The 9,839-nt window shown below is 32.4% G+C and overlaps 1 long non-coding RNA gene across 1 annotated transcript; it reads right to left on the reverse strand.

Annotated features, from left to right (window-relative positions):
- Nucleotides 1–690: 690 nt before the first annotated feature.
- Nucleotides 691–2,772, reverse strand: LOC128032441 (uncharacterized). Its single transcript, XR_008188589.1, has 2 exons — nt 2,548–2,772; nt 691–995 (listed from the first exon to the last, which is right to left on the reverse strand). It is a non-coding gene; the product is annotated as an uncharacterized LOC128032441 (long non-coding RNA).
- Nucleotides 2,773–9,839: the final 7,067 nt, after the last annotated feature.

Consider the following 9,839-nt stretch of genomic DNA (forward strand, 5'->3'; position numbering starts at 1 on the left):
GATCTACACATATTGGTGGCAGGGAAGGGAACACAGGCCTCATGGGCCAAACTAATATTCCCAACTGCCTGGATTGAGACAAGGACATCATTTGCCTAACCTACTGCATATTTCCAATCTATACGAGATGAAGCCAAAACCTACATTATTATTACCCAAAGGCAAATATGCAGACATAATAAAACCTTAACCTCATCAGACGTCACTTCAAACACTGCCCTCAATATTTAATAACCTCGAATCCCATGCCCACCTAATCACCTCTTCCTTACTACCTTACAGCTACAAATAACCCACACTTCCTTTCTTTTTCTTTTAAACTCAATATATTAATAAATCATCTTTCATAATTAAATCAAAATACAAGACGATCAAAATCACAAAAGAACCCCAAATTCAAAGCCGCAAAGAGGGATGAATTCAGAGGAAACAAGCCCTTCACGTCGTTTCTTCCACATTTCTTGCAGCCTCGAGTACACTTTGTATATTTCAAAAAAAAAAAAAAAGTGTACACTTCGTAAACCATAAAACTACCATAAATGAGCCCAAGAACCAAAATAAAATAAAATAAAGCAAGAACCTAAAAAGGTGGCAGCACATGGTTTATATCTACATCATTCGTATATGTTCTATGTGACCATGCATACCTATTGTTTTCCTCTAACTACATTTTCAATGCCTCCACCAATCTGGGAAGAATGTGCCACAAACCGAATGGCTCCGACTTATATATATATAGAAGTATCTGGTTCATATTTAACATATGTACAAATTTAATTTTCAAGAATCCATCAAATACATGAATGTTTTTTTTAAAAAATCTAACGATTGCCATTCTGACATATATGGCATTCACATCTATGTTGAAGTAATATAGCTCTTAGAAAATAAGCATTGCTTGTGATTTTCTTGTAGCTTTCTTTCTGGCATGCGTGTTGACATAAAGGTGAGACTAAATCCTCTCACCACTACCTTCTTTTATACAATCATGTCTCCTGCAATTTCACAAAATTTTCTTCACTTGATGATTTTAAATGACAAATTGTTAGTATCCACCATGTTTTTTTTCAAGCATATTAGCACAAGCTAGAAAAAAGGTAGAAAAATTTTCGTGGATTTTGCTATATATTTCGCTTCTAATAGGTAGTTGAAGATTCATGTTGCTTTGGATATATACTAGGGAACAATGTGTCTTTTGGCTTCTTCAAATCCCATTACAGTTTTCTTTTTGTAGCCTTTATGGTTGCAATTCAGTGTTTTTTAGTGTCTTTTTGGTTAAAAGATACAAGCTTTCATTATTTTTATTTATTTAGTTTTGTGAATAATTATTTATTTTGAAAAGTCTTTATTCAAATTTAAGAGGTAGAGTTTGAGAAAGCTAATGATAGATGAAAGGTGAAATCCCTGATTTCTTGGATATTTATGATTTGAAAGTTATGTTATTCAGATTTGAATGTAAGTGTTAGATATAAGCATGTATGTTGATTTTTATTTTTATTTGTTGTTGTTTTTGTTAAGTTTTTCCATGTGTTTGGAGGTATTATATCTCTTTACCCACATTTGATTTTTGAATAGGTGTTGGACATGAATGCTCAAATAGATAATTTTAAAGAAAATGAAAAATAGAAATAACATTAATTTAGTGTGCGTTTGTTTTACAGAAAATAATTTATGGAAAATATTTTCGTATTTTCTGTATTGTTTCATGGAAAATAGCTTGATCAATGAAAATAACTCATAGGAGGACGAAAAATAAGCCCATTTTCCTTCAAATTGATAATATTTTGAAAAGGGTAAGTCATTTTCATAAAAGAGCATAATTTTATATAAAATTAACTTAATCAAGCTTAATATTATTATATTAATAATATTTTTTAAAAATATTTAAAAGTATTAGAATATTACTATTCAATATTATTAAACACATATGCTTAATTATTTAATATTAATGTTTTATTTTAATAATAAATTTTAACAATAATAATTCTAAATTTAAAATAATTTTCTTAATATATTATTGAAAATATTTATCTTAATATTTTAATAATAAATATATATTACAATTTATAAATATTTAATTGTAAATGTTTTATGGTATAAAATTTGAATATTTTAATTATATAAATATGATTATTTGTTTAAATCATACTTAATTTTAATTGCATATGAAATATTCCAACATTAACTTGTCTTTATCCAATCTCAAATATTTCATATGCAATTTAAATTAAGTTTTAGTTAGACATTGTTTATTATTAATTTTATATGATATTAATTATTATAAAATATCATCTTATTATAAAATAAATTTTTATTGTCAAAAGAAATGTTACTATCATATTTTATAATAAATATTTGTATTTGTTTCAATAAAATAATTTTTAAAAAATCTCAAATTTTTTATCAATCAATAAAAATATTTTAGATAGAATCATCCAAATATAAAAAAATATCAATTTTTCCAAAAAATCAATCAATTTTCCAAATATCATTTTATGAAAGCTTAGATTTAAACTAATAAATGTTGCAGAAAAAAAATGCACTTACAATCGCAAATTCATTGGTGTTTTTGCAGTTTTGTTGCCTTTCATCAGCTGCAAGGGTTGGGTGCCCTTGAGAGAGCGAGGGACAGTGAATGATAAGTGAATGTAAAGTATGAAAGAAATTTATGCAGAAATGAAGACTCTCAGCTTTGGGTCTGATGATTGCTATGTGTGTGATGGAAGCTGAGACATTCATTAGGGGAAACAAAAATGCAAAATTTAGCAGCAAATATGGTTTGCTTTTTGTGGTCAGTCAATAAACATCAATGGCAATTGACATTGAGACACTGAGAGGCATGTTTTAAAGTGGACCACTCCACAACCAACCTTTCTCTTTTTTTATTTTTAACTCTAAATTGTGAATAACGGTGGAAGTTGATTTGATGGTTTGATTATGACGTTCACTCAACTTTGTAATGCTTCAATGTTAGAAATAGTGACTCAATTACTGTGTGTTAATTTCAAAAGAATGATCTAAGTTAAGTCTAGAGATATCAAATTAAAGGAAATTTTTTTAAAGAAAAAACTATTTTTTTGGGAGATTTGTTGTATGTTCAAAAAAGGTATCGATAAAATTCTTTTTAGTGTTTATAAAAAAATATAATTTTGTTAGCTAAAGCAGTATTAGCAGTTATGCTATGTGATCGACGATAATCTCAAAAGGAGTTTGAGTTGAAATGGAGAGGATCATTCGTAGTTTTGTCTGGGTCATACTGAGAAAAAAGGGATAAGTCTTGTGAAATGGGAAGAAATCTATAAACATAGAAAGAAAGGAGGTCTCAGTTTCAAGAAGATTGGTTGTCATAATGATGCGTTCCTCATGAAGGTTGGTTTAAACATTATTAGGAAGCTGAACCAATTATGGGTGCAGGTGCTTAGAGCGAAATATAAATGGGTGGGTAAGCTTCCTTCGGTGTTGAATGATAGTAATGCATCTCATTTGTGGAAGGGCATCTGCAGAGTTTGGAGCAAAGCACAGGAAGGCATAGTTTGGAACATAGGAAAGGGGCTAAACGCGGATTTTTGGAGAGATAATTGGGTGAAGGAGTGGGGTATCCTTGTGGGATGTCTGTACACAACCCGGGATTATACCTGAAAATCACGTTCTAGTGTCAAACATGATATCGCCGTGTGGGGATTGGAATTGAGATTTCTTCAAATATGTCTTGTTGAGTGTAAAATTGAACGTCAATAATGACAATGAATCGCAAAGAAAGAGAGAAAAATAAATCACATAGAATTTTACGTGGAAACCCTTTTGGGAAAAACCACGAGTAGAGGAGAAAAAAATTTACTATGTCGAATTTGAATGATACAAGAGGAGAGACGATTACGTCTATTTATAGGTTTAATAACCTTATTCTAATCAAAGTCAAATAGAAGTAATGTAGTAAGATTAAAACACCTTATTCTAATCAACATCAAATAGAGGAAGTAAACTTCTATACGGATTTTAATTGTGCAGCTTGTACCGTATTGTGGGGGCCAAAGACTTTTTTCCTGCTCAGACGCCACCATACTAGGTGCATAGCGGCTCAACCTTAGAAATTCCACCTCATACTTAGAAATTGTCTTGTCTCTCCGTTTAAGTTCAATAAATTCCAACCGTCGGGCCTCCACATAGTAAGGGCCAACATATTTACCTTGAAAGACGTCTTGAAAATAAGCCCAATCAATACGCTCTGGCAGCGTACCCCTAACCATTGATTGCCACCATTGATATGCCTTATCCCTTAATAGAGACACGACACCCTTAAGTTTTTGCTCAGGAGTGCAGCCCAAATCCTCCAAAATTCGTTCAGTGGCCTCTATCCAATACTCAGCAATACCTCAGCAATTTGCATACTTTATGCTCGTTTCCTTTAGCTATATATCCGATGAGTTGTATCATGTAGACAAGATGCTCCCTTTAAGATAGCTGTTTAAAAATGCTGTCTTGAAAATCCATTTTCCAAATCTTGTAATCGTGAGCTGCCACAATGGATAGTAATATGCCAATTGACTGGAGCATGGCAATTAGAGAGAAGATTTCTTCGTAATTGATACCTTCTTTCTGAGTATAACCTTTTGCTATAAGTCTAACCTTATCAGTTTCTATTTTTTCATCTGCATTTCTTTTCCTTTTGTAGATCCACTTACACCCTATGATCCAGTAAGTCTTCAAGTTCCCACACTGATTTGGAATACATAGAGTCCATCTTAGCTTTCATAGTTATTTCCCAGAGCTTGGAATTAACACTCTGCATCGCTTCGTCATATGTGAGTGGGTCATCATCTTCTTGTTCGACAGACTCAGTGTTAAAAACACTTCTGCCATATTGGAAGATCTCAGGCCTATGAGAGACCCTCCCACTACGTTGAAGCTCCCTATACTGTTGATCGTTTGCATATATATTATTAGGAGTTGGTTTTGGAAGCTTTTTTTGTAACGTTTTAGATATTTCATGAAAGCTCCTTAAGTACCTCTTTACTCCGAAGTTTGAAGTCATTCATGTAACTTTCTTTAAGGAAAGTGGCATGAATTGACACTATATAGTTTGCTCTTTCGGGTTATAAAACAAACCACCCTTTTTTCTCTTTGGATATCTTACAAACATGCACAATTCTATTCGTGAGTCCAACTTCCTCTCATCTTTATCCAATACATGGGCTGGGCATCCCCAAATCCTAAAATGATTAAGATTTGACTTCTTGCCATGCCTAAATTTGTATGGGGTTTTTGATGTTGCCATAGTTGGCATGTAATTCAGAATATCCATTTATACAATGTATCTCCAAAAAGAGATTGGTAACTTCGAATAACTTAACATCGAACGTAACATGTTTAACAACATTCAATTTCTTCTATTTTCCATGCCATTTTGTTGTGGAGTATTTAACGCGGTTAACTGGGATAGAATCCCATTCTCAATGAGGTACCCAAAGAACTTACTAGATAAATATTCTCTAACTCGATCAGATCAAAGTGCCTTTATGGGTAAACCTAGTTGTTTCTCTACTTCTGCAAGAAACTCTTTAAATTTATCAAATGTTTCACTCTTGCAGTGCATTAAGTATACATACCCATATCTGGAATAGTTATCAATAAAGGTTACATAATACTTGTAATCACCTCTTGCACTAATGCTCATGGGGCCACATATGTCAGGGTGCACAAGTTCTAGGGGTTTTTCGACCCTCGTTCCTTTTGTATTAAAATGTCGCTTAGTCATTTTACCTTTCAAGCAAGATTCACATTGTGGAAGATCAACTTTTTTAAAAGAACTTAGGATGCTATCTTTCACAAGTCTAGTGATTCTTTCTCGGTTAATATGACCAAGTCTCAAATGCCAAAGGTACGCCTCATTAGAGTGAGAAGTTTTAAGTCTTTTATTCGATATTTTAGTCTCAAGCAGTGTGTACATCTAGGGGTGAGAATTCGATCGAATCGAATCGAATCGAATCAAAAATTTTCGAGTTAATCGAGTTTTCGAATCTCATTTTATCATCCTAACTTTATTTGAAGTTTTCTCGAATCGAATCGAGTGAGATGGAATTCGAATCGAATCGAATCGAATATATTTTTCGAGTTAAATTTTAAAAAATAATTTTGGGTCCTTGTAACCATTGTCACCCATCGTAATAAAATTTGTCCACCTTAATTAATTTTTTTATTAACTTTCATCACTTCATAATTTATTTATTAATTTTTTATATACTGGTTAGCTTCTTTGCTTGCTTAGTTGTTTCAATTATCTTCAGATTCTTGTCACTATGTATTTTAGAATTGAAAAATATATTAAATGTAAAAATATAATTTTTTAATAAAAGTTATTTTAAAAATAAAATGTGAAATTGATACCAATATAAAATTTTAACACGAATATTTTATGGCATAATTAATAATTCAATTTTAATATAAATATTCAATATGACTAAACAATTCAATAATATAAATAATATAAAATGTGAAATTTAATTTAATAATATAAATAGTAGATATAAATAAAATTATTACTATTTATGTTTAGTGATTTTTTGGATAATTTTAATTTTTATTTGAGAGTTAAGGGTGATAAGTAAAAGTTTAGGGAAAAATAAAAGTTTTGGGGAATAAAAGTTTGAGGAAAGTAAATAGGGGAGTAAAATTTTGGAGGAAAATATTAAAAAAATTGGAGGGAGGGTTTGGGATAGATGGGAGGTGGGATGGGACGTGAATAAAAGTTTTAGGGAAAAGTGGGAGGGTAAAATTTTGGGTAAAATAAAAGGTTTTGAGGGTTTTGGGAGTAAAATTTTGAGAAAAATAAATGGGAGAGTAAAATTTTGGTGGGAAATGGATTTTAGGTAGATTGGGGGGTTGGGAGGGGAGGAGAGTAAAGGTTTTGGGGGGAAAGTGGGAAGGAGTAAAAGTTTTGAGGGAAAAGTAAAAAGATTTGGGAGTTTGGGGTAAAAATGTAAAATATTATAGTTTGATATTCGAATTATTCGAGTTATTCGAATTCGAAAACTCAACTCGATTCGAACTCGAAATTTGAAAAAAATTCGAGTTGATTCGAATAACTCGATTAACTCGAATAACTCGATTCGTTTAACTCGAAATTCGAATTTGTTTTCGATTTTTTCGAGTCGAATCGAGTTTTGCTCACCTCTATGTACATCGTTGGTTTGATAAAATAGATATTATTTGACATCCATCAATTACAAATAATATTGCGACTTCTAAATATTGCAATTCTATTATTAAAAGTCATAGTCAAGCCGTCTTTACATAAACATGCAACAAAAATTAAGTTTCTTTTGAAACTTGGTATGTAGAAAAAGTCTCTTAAAATAATCTTTCTAAAATTATCAAAGTAAAGATGTACTTCTCCCACTGCTTCAACCACCACACTTGTCTCGTTCTCGGTCTTCAATAATAAGTTCTTATCTTTAAGATCTTTATTCTTTTTGAACCTCTGTGGAGAAACACAAACATGATTAGTGGCTCTAGAATCGATGGCCTTTATCATCAAGAGTTCAATACCTTTTCCTTTGGCAGCTAAGTATTCCTTCCACTCTTTACAATTTGCCTTGAAGTGCCCTTTCTTGCTGCAGAAAAAACATTTAGATATAGATAAGTCTTTAAGCTTTCTGGTTGTCTTCCTTTCCACTTGTTGTGGCCTAGAGATCTTAGCCTTGCCTTTCTTAGTGCATTTTCCCTTCCCTTTTGAGGAAGAAGTGACAACTATATTCGTTTTTGCTTTTTGGATTGGCTGAACACTGTTCAAAATCAACTCATGTAATTCCTTCATGAGTTGTGTAAGCATTAGGTTTTTGTTGCCAAGGTTATATGTGGCCTGAAAACCAAAAAAATCCATTGACAAGCTTTTGAACACCATCTCAATTTAAGTGTCCTGGTCTAGATTGGCCTCATTGTTCGCAGTCTCGACAAAGTAGCCATAAGAGTGATCATATGATTTGTGACTAGAGTGTTGGGCTTTTGTTGGGCATTCATCAAACTAGTTATGACAGATTGTCAAGCTAAGGCAGTTTGGCCTCCGAACATGTCTTCTAGCTTATCTAGAATCACTATAGTAGTTTTACAGCTCTCCAGTTGCTTAGAAAGAGTAGCTTGCAAGCATATAGCAACAAGCTATCTCATCAGACTCTTCCCAGCATTTTTTAGCCTCAGCTTGAGTGGCCAGTGGACATTTATTATCAAGAACTATTTTATGTTTCTCACAACTCAGGACAATTATCAAGTTCATTTTCCATTCCTTATAGTTATTTTTGTTTAGTTTGTTTTCAGTGAGTATGTTCAATAAGGGAGTTGATTCCATTTTTAAATTGAAAATAAAACATTCATATATTGATATCTTTGTATTAAGCAAATGTTTGGAAACATTTTCCAACATTATGATATGCAATAAGATGATGCATGTGTCTTATATTAAACCTTGAAAACAATTGTAAGCTGTTACAACGATAAATACCACACCCATTGAATTTAGCCACCATTGGGTGATCACAATCAACTAGTAAGAACATGAACTTCAATCCAATTAGTACATGAACCTAATTCCTTAGGCATTCACACATACTAATAATCATGTAATGTTTGACCATCATTCTAACTCAAGCAGAGCTCGTAGGGAGTTACTTAACTAGAAGATCTTGAGTGTATAACCATCAACTCAACACCTATCGCGTCATACACCACAAATGAGTCATTGCAGGACAATCACATCGAGTAGCATGCTAAGACTAGTTGTCCTCTTTGAAGATAAAATTTCTTAATGTATCGTATGATAATACCTACTACTGGTCCAACTATCATATGATTATAAGAAAATTTTGCTTAATTTCAAGAAGTCTCCTTAGTGAAATCCACATGCCAACGCATGCGAACGTCTACCTTGGGGCAAGTCCATTTAATGCCATTACAAGAGACCATTGATAGAGGTCATAGGCTATGTTTAGGGACCTTCTCCCACTTAATATTTTAAAAAACATGTAAGGTTTTTAATTTTCGATTTCAATCATGTATGATCAATATATGCATGACAGGTACATGTGACATTCTTTCCTAAACTATATGGCATGCTTATCTCATGTATGCATCACATGCTATGTCAATTTTATAATATTCACATTCAATTATTCACAAGATTCAATCAAACAATTTTGATTCTCCACAAATTTTCTTTTAAGGGAAAAACCGAATAGGTGAATGTGAACCATGCACCAGTAGGTTATTAGGAAAGGGAGGTGAGCCATATTTGACCACTTATGATACGAGTTGCAAGGTCCAAAATCAGGCTCATGAATACGATGGCCTCAATTTTCCTCAAGGCCTAATAACGAGGTCGAAGGCCAAACAAATCCGAGCAAGATTGAATAGGACCGTCCAAGACTTCATTACCAAGGCCCTAGATGTGCACATGACCAAAAAAGAAAATCAAGATTCACTTTCTTGTTTTCGAGAAAATCAATAAACTGAATCTTGGTCCAATTTTGCTGTTTTAGAAAATTTCAAGAATCAAGAAAATCAAGATTTCAAATCTTGGTCCAAAAAATCGAATCTTGTAGCCAAGGCACATTAGATTTCATGTACGAGCTTGAACGAGCCAATTTCAAGAGAAAATGGATATAAGACCAAGTTTTTGAAAAAACGGCCCATTAAGATGTCTACAAGCCCATCCTAAAGTTTGGAAAGTGATTTAATTGAATATCAGACCAAATTATCAAAATGACCCAAATTGTAAAATATTTAAACTTTAGGTCCAATTTTTTTAATAGGTGGTGATCATGTAAAGAATTCAGCCTAAGATTCAACCC

The sequence above is a fragment of the Gossypium raimondii genome, chromosome 9, assembly GCF_025698545.1.
Source record: "Gossypium raimondii isolate GPD5lz chromosome 9, ASM2569854v1, whole genome shotgun sequence".
Taxonomy (NCBI): Eukaryota; Viridiplantae; Streptophyta; class Magnoliopsida; order Malvales; family Malvaceae; genus Gossypium; species Gossypium raimondii.